The 13,350-nt window shown below is 34.7% G+C and overlaps 1 long non-coding RNA gene and 1 other non-coding gene across 2 annotated transcripts; one reads left to right on the forward strand and one right to left on the reverse strand.

Moving 5' to 3' along the window:
- Positions 1 to 3,715: 3,715 nt before the first annotated feature.
- LOC122049482 lies at positions 3,716 to 4,788 on the forward strand. The gene is made up of 3 exons (XR_006130968.1): positions 3,716 to 3,754; positions 3,905 to 3,993; positions 4,744 to 4,788. It is a non-coding gene; the product is annotated as an uncharacterized LOC122049482 (long non-coding RNA).
- Positions 4,789 to 12,258: 7,470 nt separating this feature from the next.
- Positions 12,259 to 12,364, reverse strand: LOC122049960. The gene has a single exon (XR_006131196.1). It is a non-coding gene; the product is annotated as a small nucleolar RNA R71 (small nucleolar RNA).
- Positions 12,365 to 13,350: the final 986 nt, after the last annotated feature.

Genomic DNA, 13,350 nt, shown 5'->3' on the forward strand with positions numbered 1-13,350 from the left:
TCTAAGTCAGATTCCTCCTTATGGCGATTATGATGGTGGCGACGACAATGATGATGGTGGTGACAACGATAATGATGGTTGTGATGATTCTTCATAACTTTATTTATGTATTAATGTTATTTGTCTCATAATTAATATTTTGAACATTAATTATTTGATTTTAAACTTTTTATTTTTGTATTTTTTATTGTTACTATTAATTTATTTCAAATAGGGTTGGTGAGACCAAGTAAGTTAGTATAAATTGAAAATCCATATTGAAGGAAGTAAGTATTAAGTTTTGTGTTAGTTTATAGGATTTTTTTATTTTATAAAAATGATACTTTTTATTTGTTTATTTTGATGCAGAAAAGAAGAATAATAGATGTAGAAGAAATTAAAGTGTTTGTTATAGAAGAAGAAGATGATTTGGTGATGTATCCTATTGATTTGTATGGATTTGATATGTAACCTATTGACTTGTTTGTATGGATTTGATATGTAAGATGTTTGTTTCTATGAATTTGATATGGGTTTGATATGTAAGATGTTTGTTTGTATGGATCTTCACTACAAGAAAAACCCTCATAGACATCGATGGAACAACAATGGTTTTAAGTAAATTTCGATGTCTTTGAGTATTTTACACCGGTTTTTCCAAAAACCGGTGTCTATGAGCGCAAATTTTCGCTCATAGACATCGGTTTTTTAGGCGATGTCTATGAGCGCCTTTTTTTCGTTAATAGACACCGATTTTAACAGCGGTTTTAGAACCCGGTGTTAATGAACCAAAATAAAATATTTTAATTTTTCCACCAATACTTAGCCAAAATTTGCAACATTTCATTCTTCCCTCCAAACCTAAACCTATATCGCGCCGTCCACCGTATACCGTCACGACTCCACCACCACTTTCCTCCTCGCCGCTGGCCGTCCAACCATCTCTCTCAGCCTCATCTCCCTCTTCCCCTTCCTAGATCGAGGCCCCTTCCTCTCCGATCAGGATCAACACACGACTTTCTGCCTTTTCTAGTTTTCCCGCAAATCCGGCCAAACCCTCACATGAATAACCCCCGAGTCCTCAGCTGCCGAAGCATTCAGAGACGTAGGGAATGGAGATTGTTCGATCATAGAGGGAATCGACTCATGCTGCCTCCTCGACAACGTCGGCTAAACTCTCTTTCTACCGCTCCGCGCCTGCGCTTGAGGTCCGGCTGGAAGATTTTGAACTCTACGGCATAGATCGCCTCCGAGGTACCTTGCAAAACCTCATCTTTTCCCATTTCTAGGGTTTGTGGTTCGTTGTATACTCCCTCGAGGTCCGGCTGGAAGATTTTGAACTCTACGCCATAGATCACCTCCGAGGTACCTTGCAAAACCTCATCTTTTCCCATTTCTAGGGTTTGTAGTTCGTTGTATACTCCCTCGAGGTCCGGATAGAAGATTTTGAACTCTACGCCATAGATCGCCTCCGAGGTACCTTGCAAAACCTCATCTTTTCCCATTTCTAGGGTTTGTGGTTCGTTGTATACCTCCCCTTCCTTGATCAACTTCCCTATCCTGCGTCTGTTTGGCTTTATTGGTAACTTATATTCGATTGTTTTCATGAAGTCCTGCAGGGTATTTCAGATGGTTTGCCCCGATGAAAAAGGCCCGAAGAGATGGAGAAATTGGTATTGCGTGTGATTTTGTTTGGATCGCTCATTTTACTTTTAAATATATGTTTTATTTTGTGAAAATTAGGTAACTGAACTATGGAGGGCACAAATGAGGCATCAAGATCCATCAGAGGTCATGAACAAAGACATCAATTCACACTTCGTTCTCCGTCTTGCATATTGTAGAATGTAGGTTTTGATTTTTATGGTCATGTTTTATTTTGATATCACACTATCTTTCCTGAGTGTTATCTCCTTCACCTCCTAGGGATGAATTAAGGAAATGGTTTCTTTCCATGGAGACTTCTCTTTTCCGCTATCAATTCCGACTAGAAAGCCCCGAGTCATAGGTATATACTAGATACCTTGTATGAGGTTTGGAGCTCTTATCTAATTTCATTTACCATAATTATGTTCTATTGCTCGTAGAGGTCACTCATGTCCGAATTTCAGCTACCCTATAAGGCTATTAGTCATGCAGAATTCGAGGTATGACTACAAATTTATGCATCATATTTCTGGTCATATTACAATACTACAAATTTTTAGACATCTCTTTCTATCGGGATGCATTTTTCTCATGTTCTTTGGCCATGGTTTTATCTAGGATGTCTTTTAGTACTTATAGGAAAATATTTTTTATTGCATTGCAGACTGTAAAGGAAAATTTGAACCAAGTTACGCGTTCTATTGGTCAACCGTTGAATGGTATGTCATTACCTACCAGATATACATTTGTGATGCTACTAGTAACTAGTAATAGGCAAGATTGAACTTCAATAAGTCATCTTAAAACTCTTGTGATGCAATATATATTTGTCAATTTATCTTCTTATCAAATTCCAGGGAACTGATTATAAATTGTTTTGTTCTGTTTGAAAGCAACATAGATACCAGTTGCTCAATCATTTATAGCTTTTACTGTTATGTCTAGTAATTTGACAAATTTTTATTATTTTTTGCAGCTGATACACTCTTTTTTAAGGTACCATTTATCTACTTGTTTTTAGTCTAAACTCTCTTTTTTACTACAACAATGTTTCCTTAGTTTCTACTAACCTGTGTCTACATGCAGGCACCCTTTGAAGAAGTGCCAGAATTATTTGCTAGCCGCAGGGTTTTCCTACAAAAAGTTTTTTGCTTATGTTGCGATGCATCAGGTCCATGTTAAATTTATCTTTATACTTTCAAACTCCACAAGATGTGATTATAACTTTATACTTAGTCGGAACTTTTTTTTAGGCTGTGTCCCTTGTTGCCACTCAATTCCGAAGCAATCTCTCAAAGTGCCTTGTCTTAACCAATAGGTAATTGTTCATGTAATTGATATTCAACATTGCATTTCTTAGAATTGTCATTGCGGTCGAGGACAAATAGAGAGTATTTTGAATACATCACTGATGATAAGTTGGGAGATCCTTCAATTCACTACCAATGCTTCACAAAATGGATGTCATCAATGGATATTGACGAAATTGATGACAATGAACCACCCTATATTCGTGGAGAATGTGATGGGATTTGGGTTGACAATGAGAATTTTTAGTTTGGTAACTTTATTTATGATTTATATATATGACTATTTACTTTATTTTGGTAACTTCATGAAGCTAATGATGGTGGACTTCTTGCCACTATCATGGCTGCTGGTTTCAAAGGTATTGGTATCATAATCCACTAAATATGCACTATTGTTATTTTCTTGTGAGAAGGTCAATAATTTATCTATCAGGTGAGCTTAACCGGTTTCAACCTAGAGTGAGAATGGAGATATTTCGGCTTGATGCTTGGTATTTCAAGGAAGATCTATTGATAAACCCTACTAATTATATAGTGAAAGGGCTTAATCGTAGGTGTTGTCTACCATAAATTATTCTTTGTTGTATGCAGGCTAATTAGAATCTCAACCTCAATACTTTTTTATTTCTGTGCTATCTGTGTTCCTTGACATACACCATGGTGTTACAAATCTTTATTGGTCCTTTTTTGTTCACCAATAGGTGTCAGTTTCTCTTGCTAAAATGGGCAATTTAAAAGATCATCGTGATGCACTTGTAGAATTAGTTGCTTCTTTGGAATATGGAATCCTTCATTTGTTTAGTCATCACCAGTTACAGGTATTACCCTCCGCATTCTACGTGAATGAACAAATCATCATAGTTTGAGTTCTACACCGTGAAAATTGATTTGAACTGTTCTTGAGTATCACTACCAGCTCCCCAACAAAACATGCGACAAAAGAAATTAACTGGGCATATATTTTTCAGGAATTTTTATTAATTGAAAGGGATTGCTCATTACATGCAATGGATTACGAAGAAGAGTTGTCTGTCATTAATTCTCAACAAGAATGATGGTAATTTTTGGTAAGCTTTGACTCCCTAGTTATAATGTCTTTCATTATCTATGTTTCAAAATTATGCACGTATTTGATAGATTTTTACTGGTTTAATTTTTTTTGATTGATTGACATTTCTTTGAATTGTTTCTTATGTGTTCAAATCATACGTTGTCCAAGTTATCTAGTTTAACTTTATTGCTATTACTTAAATTCAAAATTCTTAGCTGTTTGTGCATAATTAAACAAGTGTTATTCCAATTCCACCCTCTTTTACTCATGTTTCACAAAAACATAAAATCTTTAGTCATATCATTATAGTTGGCAGGACTTTCTGATGAGAGGTTGGAAATCTCTTTTTTCCATTTTCAAAAAGAAGTACCAAGAATACGTTCATTGGCACTTCTCAAGTACTGATTAATTAAAAAGGACCCAGTTAAGAGAGTTGGATCGTGGAGCTGATATCATTGTTGCTACACCAGGATGTTTGAATGATATTCTGAATATGAAAAGATTGAACCTCCATCAAGTACTGATTAATTAAATTGCAACTATGAGAAAACTTTGTTACAATAATTTCTGGTTTGGAATATATTAAGTTCCCAGTTATGATAAATCTATCACTATATGATGTGGTTGAGATAAATGATGAATGTGTCTCTTTTTAAGCATTCAAATTAGTCATCTTGTTACCTGGTGCTCTTACTACTTTTTCAACTATGATTTTTGGTCTTGGTTTACTAATATATTATTTATGTGTTTTTACAGTTTACAAATCTCAAGTACTCCAGAGTTGAAATTGATGAAGTGTGGTTCGAGTGGGCTGAATGCATGCTAGATTACATTTGAGTAGGAAAGGTATTTGATTTTTGAAAACTTTGGATGATGCATGCATTTGCATGGAATGTAAATTACGTATATTGTTCCATGTCAATTTCTTTCTGATGGTGATATTCTAGGACTTCTGTAGCATGTATAATTCTTCTGTTTTTGTTCTTTGCTGTAGTTAAGTAGACCAAATGATACTTTTGTTCGACAGATTAGAACAGTGGATGTTTTAACTCAGAAAACTAGGTATTTGAAGGTGAAAAATGGTGAGATTAGGGAAATGAAAGGTGCAAGAAGAATGGAGCAGTATAGCAAGTTGAACAGATTCTGATTCTCATAATTTAATGTAGCCTCAGCTTGAGTTTTGACTCACAATGTTCTACCTTGATGTATACAATATCTATTAGCTTTTGATGTAAAAAGAATATTTGTGTATTTTATGGATACTGTTGTAAGAAGAATATTTATGTAATTTGTGAATATCTGTGTACTTTATGGATACTGTTGGAAGAAGAATATTTGTGTAATTTGTGAATATTTGTGTTTTCTTGGATACTGTCGATTTTTCATTATTTCGGAAATCGAATTTGTGTCGTTAAACAATACTTCTATTACATCGGTTTTCCACTGTTGCAAAACCGGTGTCATTAACTAATATTACATCGGTCGTATACCGCTGCCAAAAATGGTGTTATTAACATATAATATTACATCGATTTTACACCGTTGATGAAACGATGTCGTTAAGTGATACTATACCAGTTAATAACTGATTCGAAAACCGGTGTCATTAAGTGATACTATACCGGTTTTAACCCGATGTCTAAAATGGCAGATCTTTTACATCGCCTTCATAGACATCGGTCGAAAATGTAATAGACAGCGGTGGAAAACCGATGTCTATGAAGGTTTTTCTTGTAGTGCTTGTTTGTTTGGTTTTATTTTGACAATTTTTGGATTGTATGATTGTAGATTTGGTTTAGAATATAAATATGATGTGTATGTTGTGAAATAGGATGTGTTGTTAAATAGGATGTGTTGGATGTATATGTTAAATAGGATGTGTTATATAAACAAGTTTGAAAATGGTTGATGTATTATATTAACATGATAAAATGGAGAAATGGTTAGGTTCTGGTCAAAATTTTAGCATTTGGGATGAATTTAGCGAAGAATTATTTTCATCGTCAAATTATCATAAATTTACTATGTATCACAAATCTACTACGAATCCATTTTTTGTTACAGATTTGGTGACAAGTTTGTGGATTCTTCGTAAATTTGACAAATTAGCACATTGGCTACGAATTTGTATTCATTGCAAAGATGTGATGAAAATAGTATTCATTGCCAAATCTAGGACATAACGGGGATTCACTGCAAATCAGATTTGGTGATGAATACTATTTTCGTTGCCAAATCTGCAATGAAAACTAGATTAGTCATCAAATTTAGGACGAAAATAGAATTTTATCATAGATTTGTGTTGGTAATTTTTTACGATGAATTTTATTTTCATTGCAAATTTACAATAAATTTTGCAACGAAAATAAAATTCGTCGAAAATTCTATGATGAATTTACATGTTTTCATCCCAGAATTTGGCGACGCCAAATTTGAAACAAAAAAAATTTCATTGCAAATTGATTTTGTGATGGATTTTTTAAAAAAATTCATCACAAAATTCATCACAAAAAATCTTTTTTTTTATGGTGGTTGAAACTTACAATTATAGATAATAATAGATGAAGAATTATAACTTAATGACTAACCTAAATGTCTCATCAATATTTATACATATATAATAACAAAATCTCTTTACCAATGTCTAGGTTTATAACATTCAAGAGAATCATTACTTTTATACTTTATTTTTAAAAAAAAATCATTTGTATACAATATTTAGTTGTGGAACCAAATTCCAAGTTCTATTACAAAGAAGAGTATCAAATTTCATAATTATTTTTAATGCCAATTGATATTTGATGACTTAAATTAAATTGGTCAGCCAAAGATGCAAATATTGTTAGAGCTCTTAGGAGAAGATATTGAATGCCACATGATGGGTAATTCTTAGAGATGTCACTTAAGGTTAGGATGAGGTCAAAAGTTGTCTCTAGGTTTTCCTCCTAGGGGATAATGCATCAGGTTAAAGAGGCAGCAAAGATCATGGAGCTTTGAAAAGGTCAATGAGCTAAGCGAAGCAGTCTCATCAACTTAAAAATATAGTGGAGTATGGGATGCACCATTAGAGATCTTTGGAGACAAAATTAGAATTTCATCAGCTCAAGGTAATAGTACATGTTTGGGTGGTGTATCAATTTTTCTTGAGTTTGGTGCAATATGTTTGGAAAGTCTCCCGTAGAAGAGCTTAAGCAAGCATGATGTTATAAAAGAGAAAAGACTCATCAAAAATAATATATTTCTAAGTTTATGTTTATTATATGTTTAGAATATAGTTTGAGCCATGTGTAACGTGCACAATTGAAGATTCAAAGAAATGTACAATCCGGCCAAATAGTGATTATATAGTTTTTAAAAGGTAATTGTTAATTAAATAGTGGGGTAGGTTGAGATGTAATTATCAGTGGTGACATCATTGTCCTTATATATAATAAGAAAAATAACATGATTGAAAAAGGTCGAAGTAGTTTTGACTGTGTTTATATTTCCATTCTACAAATTGCTATAAAGTATAAAGGTAACACACTCAATGGACTATACCCAAGGAGTTATAGTGAAGAGATTGCTACTTCCACTTTAGATAGAGTCAAGTGAGAGTATTTTGTGACCAAAGTAGTATTCAATGTCTTATCTCTCTAAAAATGAGAAAGTATGTTAAAAAGATTAGACTTTATTTCAAAGAGAATATCAAGTGTAAATACTAATGTGATAGACAAAAATAACACAACAAAGAAAGCATCTGATAAACAAAATAGGAGAAGGAACCACACATTTGAATGATTTATTTCTAGTAGGAAATTGGATACATGGCTAGATGAAGCGAAAGGTTGTTTATGAATTTTTTTAACTTGCCAACAAGTGAAACATAATCATGATGAAGATGAAAGAGAGATAAGTAAACCATAATAATTATTAATAACTTACTAACAAGTTAAAGAGAAGCATGACCATGATGGGTATGTTAGGCTAATTTATTTATTGTAGTAAAAGATGAATATGTTCATCTCAGACACCTCTCACAATCTGTTTCCAGATTATGTAAAGAAAGGTAAATCACGGAGTCAACTTATAACCGACTGCCAAGTTACTAAGGATGGGAGGAGTTTTTTGATAAGCTAATTTATTTATATATTTACTTATGAGAGCTAAGTAGAAAAAACTTAAAAGTGATAGAGACTTCTTTTATCTAGTTTTTAGATAGAGTAGAGTAGCTTTGGTTTCTTTATCATCCACAAAATATTCGTGAGGGTGAAATTTAAAAGTTTATTTTTATTAAGGGTGAATTGACAAACTGAGAATAAATTTTTAGTGACTTACCGATACAAAGAGCATTGTGCATGAAAAAAAAAATAATTCGATGAATGAAATAATATGTTCCCACGGTGTTTTGCAAACATGAATTTTTGCCTAATTGCATCATGTTAGATCCATGGTAGCACATTGATTCCTAGAGGATGCCATAATTTGACATGATGAGTGGCTATAGATCTTTGTTCAAACTGTTGATGTCACTGGCATATTCATTGTACTTGTCTATAAAGAATTAATAAACACACTAAGGTCTAGAAGTAAAGGATCACTTGTCTCTAAAACTCTCAAGAATTAGCACCGAAATCCTCCTTGAAACTCTTCATTTATAGCATTCAAGTTAGGGCTGATTTTCACAAATCAATCGACTATTCGTCACCATCAGTCGATTGCTCCGCTAAATTCGAACATTTCACCTACAAAGCAACTCTTCCACCTTAAGTTGAATTTCCAATTTGATCTAGAAATTTATGTTCATTGCAATAATGTCATTAGTCGAATCTCTCACTTGATAATTGGCTACTCAACTCGATTGATGCTGATCAGTTAAGTTGATCAACTGATTTTCTAGCATTTTATTTGCTACAATAGTGTTATCAATCGATTCCTCAAACCCATCAATTATTGATGTGACCATCAATCAATTAATCTAATCCATCACTTGACTTTGCGTGTCCACCATTAAAATCCCTCAAAATCCAAATTTAGTTTAGGATTTCATCAGTCAATTGTTACACCCTAGTAGTCAATTGATACTTTTGTTTTATTCTTACCAAGACTGAATTTTGACCTTACCTAGTATCTAGTTGACCTCAATTTATTAGGACTTCTTTTGTTCAGCATTCGATCAACCTTGATCTGTTTGGATTTTTCGATGCCTATTATACGATCAACCTTAACCTGTCTTCATCATTACTTAATATTCAATTAACCTTGACTTATCAGGGCTTCACTATTATCTAGCATTCAGTTAACCTTTATCTACTAAGACTTTACCACAATCAAACATCTAGTTCTTCTTGACATATTTGGACTTTCTTATGTCAAATGTTTAGTCTTCCATGATCTACTTGGACTTCATGTTCATGCCAAATATTCGATCCTCCATGATACACTTGGAATTCGCTTCTCATGCCAAGTACTTGATCCTCCATGACCCACTTGGACTTCACTTCTCATGTCAACTCCTTATTGGTCTTCTGATTGCCAAATTTCCAATCAATCATGACCCACATAGGCTTCTCTCTTATCAACTCTTTATTGGACTTTCAACTATCAAGTGTTCAGTCCTCTATGATACACTTAGACTTCGTTTGTGATGTGCGTAGATTATATATAGTATTTTGTACTGTTTAGCGCGCATCCTTCTATATTCATTGCCTATGATCTATGTTTTTGCACCCTTTATCATGTTAATTTCAGTAATTATTATCTTGCATCTAGAAATCTGCTCAGTGCTTGTTTTAACTTTCAGAAGTAGTTTAGAGTGAAAAAGAACACTAAAGATGCAAATGAAAATTAATTGAAGCAAGGAATGGAGTGTGCAACTCATCTCAGAGGCAAATTGGACCTGGCCATGCTTTAAGCCACAACCAAGGAACAAGAAGACACTGGTTGTGCCAAATAGCACAGCCAGGAAGTGGACTCAGTACAGATGAAGACTAGGTCGTGCCTTAGAGCATGGCCAGAAGTTGTCCACGCCATCTTCTAAAGTCAAATTGGGCTTCGCTGTGCTTTGAGACACGGTCATACACTTGAAGGTGCAGTTTTGAAGAGCTGGTCGTGCTAATTGGCATAACCTAGAAGAAGCAAAGCAGAGTTGCTCTGCTTTGTCCATGCCAAATGGCACGGCCTGGCCGTGTGGACAGAGCCAAACTAGCTTTGGCCATGCTTTAAGGTACGACCAAGAAGCCAGCAGTAGGGAAGGGGCGTGCCATTTGGCATAGCCAAGTAGTTATAGCCGAGACAAATTGGCTCTAGCCATTCTAAATGGCATAGCCAGATGCCCAAGCCATGTTCAGGTCATATCTAGAGGCATGACCACCCCATGTCTCACTTCTATTTAATGGGCACTTCATCTCCTTGCTACGGGAGGAGGATCTAAGGGTGGAAGAAGACCATCTAGATCAAATTCTCACATTCGGGGGCATCATCTGAACGATCTAAGGTTGTTCCACTGCTCCATCTTCGTCGACATTCTAAGATCTACATCCAAGCTCTTCACTCGACGCCAAAGATAAGTTTCTACTCCCCTTCCTTAGGGTTTTGGAAATTTCTATGTTTTTGAGTGCTTGGGTTGTATTTCTTCTTATTATGAAGTAGATTTATACTGTTCTAGGACGTAGGAAGTAATTGTAATGCGTGGATGATATAAACTCTATGGAATTACTAATTTCCTAGTTTGATGAAGCTTGTATACACTTGTTATGTTTGATAAAATGCTTGCATAGAGGCTTTCCCTTATGATTCTAAATTTGTCTATCTGGATTACATTTTTGTATGCATAGATCTTATTTCTGAGTTAGATATATTGATGTGTGTCTATATTGGGACTATGTGTGAACCTGAATTTTCATTGATGAGATGCATAAATTGTCATTTCTTTTAAGTGTACGTTCCGATATAGCTCGGCATGACCTTAGGATAGTTGTTTGAAGTTGAGTATCTAAGATAAATATCCTTCTATATGGAACGTAATCTCCTAAGAGAGGATGATTCTATGTATGGAGAAGTCTATCACTTGACCTAATGGGATTCTCCTAATCATATGCTATGCAAGTGACCTACGTAATCTAAAGATGTTTACCCGGGGCAGACCTTGTGGCAGGAGGTACTCTACTAAAACTTGGACTCTCTAAGTTATTTCTTCACTTGATGGCATACTTGGTTATTGGTAGGGAAAGTACTCCGATCCATCATTGTGGGGTGGAATTCGGTAAATATTTAGACTATCCTATAAACATACAAGCTAAGAACTAGGAATGGGGAAATTTGTAGCACAATATCTACCATTATAATGAAACCTTCGACCTAAAATATTTTCTGAACAAAGGACTTCCTCAGTTACCTTTCTTACTCTTATTTTTATATTTTAGTTAAAAATCTCAAACCAAACCATTATCAATTTTGTCTAGTTAAATTCGAAGTGGAGGACTAACTAGCATTTAATCTTCAATTCTCGTGGGATCAACTTTTATAAATGTTATTACTTGACGACAACTGTGCGCTTGTAGTACATCACATCAAGTTTTTGATGTCGTTGCCAAGGATTGAGTGTTTTAAATCTAGTTAGTTTACATTAGAGTTTGTCTAGACAATTACTTCAGTTCTTTAATTCTTTTATTCCTTCATTTCTTATTCTCTATTCATTATCATTTCTTTATTGTATTTTTAATTTTTACAATTTCAATTCTGCAATTTGTTGTCTTAAAAAAATATTTAAAACAATAAATTCCAATTTGCCTCTTGTTAGTCAATTTTTGTATGCGAAGAAATACTGCAGATCTTTTGCCCATTGATCCTGAGATCGACCGGACATTTCATCGAAGATTAAATCTACAAAAGAACCAACAAGAGCAGAAACAAAGAATCATGGCGAACAAACCTTTGAAGGATTATGCAGCACCTTATGCAAGAGGGCCAAGATTTAGTATTCTAGACCTACAGTTGAGGCCAATCAATTCGAATTAAAACTAGCTTTTATTTCCATGGTTCAACAACACCAATATGGTGATAGCCCGATGGAGGATCCAAATCATCATCTTGATAACTTAAATGAACTATGAAGCACAATGCATATTAATGGAGTTCCTTCATAAGTAATTAGATTATTACTAGTTGGGTTTTCCTTGAGGGATTGTGCAAAAACTTGGCTAAATTCTCTACCTCCAAACAGTATCACTTCCTGGGCCCAATGTGAGCAAGTCTTTTTGGATAAATTCTTTCCACGAAGTAAAACAACACACCTTCAAAATTTCATTGCAAGTTTCAAACAAATAGACTCTGAATCTCTTTACAAAGCTTGGGATAGGTTTAAAGGAATGCTGAGAGACTGCTCGCATCATGGATTGGAAAAGTGGCTCGTGATTCACATTTTTACAAAGGGATTAATTATCAAACGAAGGTTTCCTTGGATTCTACCACTGGGGGTGCATTAATGAACAAGAGCCTTGATGAGGCGGAGGATATTATTGAAAGTGTGACACATAATCATCACCAATGAGCCTCAGAAAGAAGTTCGGAAGTGATCAAAATACCAGGAAAATAAACGTGGATGCCCTTGGCTTAATTACTACAAAGCTTGATTCTCTATTGAAGTAATTTGAGAATATGAATGGGCACCCTATGAATGTGATTTCTATATCTTGTGAAGTATGTGGAGCTTCAAAACACGTGAAGGATGCTTGTCCTCTTAGAGCTATCAATATGTAATTATCTCAAGTGGAATAGTGTGATGCTATTGGTAACTACAATTAGAGGCAGAACAATCCGTACTCCAATACTTACAATCCATGGTAGAAAAATCACCCCAACTTCTCATACAAAAGCAATCAAGACTTTGAGCAACAAATAGGACAACAGGCAAATCCACAACCAAGCCGATTAGAAAAGCAACTTGAGGAGATACTAGCCAATCAGAATGAAATGAAATCCGATACCAAGCAAATGAATTTCTAGTTGGACAACTCTGAAAAGCAGATAAATGCAAGAATGAACAACCAGGACAAGCATATCAAAATGCTTGAAAATCAAGTTGCTCAAATAGCTAGTTCTTCTTTATCAAGATTACAAGGAAATTTCCCTGGTAAACTAGAATTAACCCCCGTGGAGCATTGCAAGGCAATTAAGCTAAGGAACGGACGGACCTTGGGTAATCCCCAAGTGATCGCTACACTTGAAGATGGAATTAACCTTAGTGAAGAGTCGTTTACTTCTTCCTTACATCCAGAGTAAGATAAGAAGGAAGAGGAGATTACCATCGAGGTTGGAAATCTCTCACCAGCAATCAAAATTCAAACAGTTCCATTCCCTCAAAGATTGGTCAGAGCCCAGAAG

The sequence above is a fragment of the Zingiber officinale genome, chromosome 2B (genome assembly GCF_018446385.1).
Source record: "Zingiber officinale cultivar Zhangliang chromosome 2B, Zo_v1.1, whole genome shotgun sequence".
In the NCBI taxonomy this organism is placed as follows: Eukaryota; Viridiplantae; Streptophyta; class Magnoliopsida; order Zingiberales; family Zingiberaceae; genus Zingiber; species Zingiber officinale.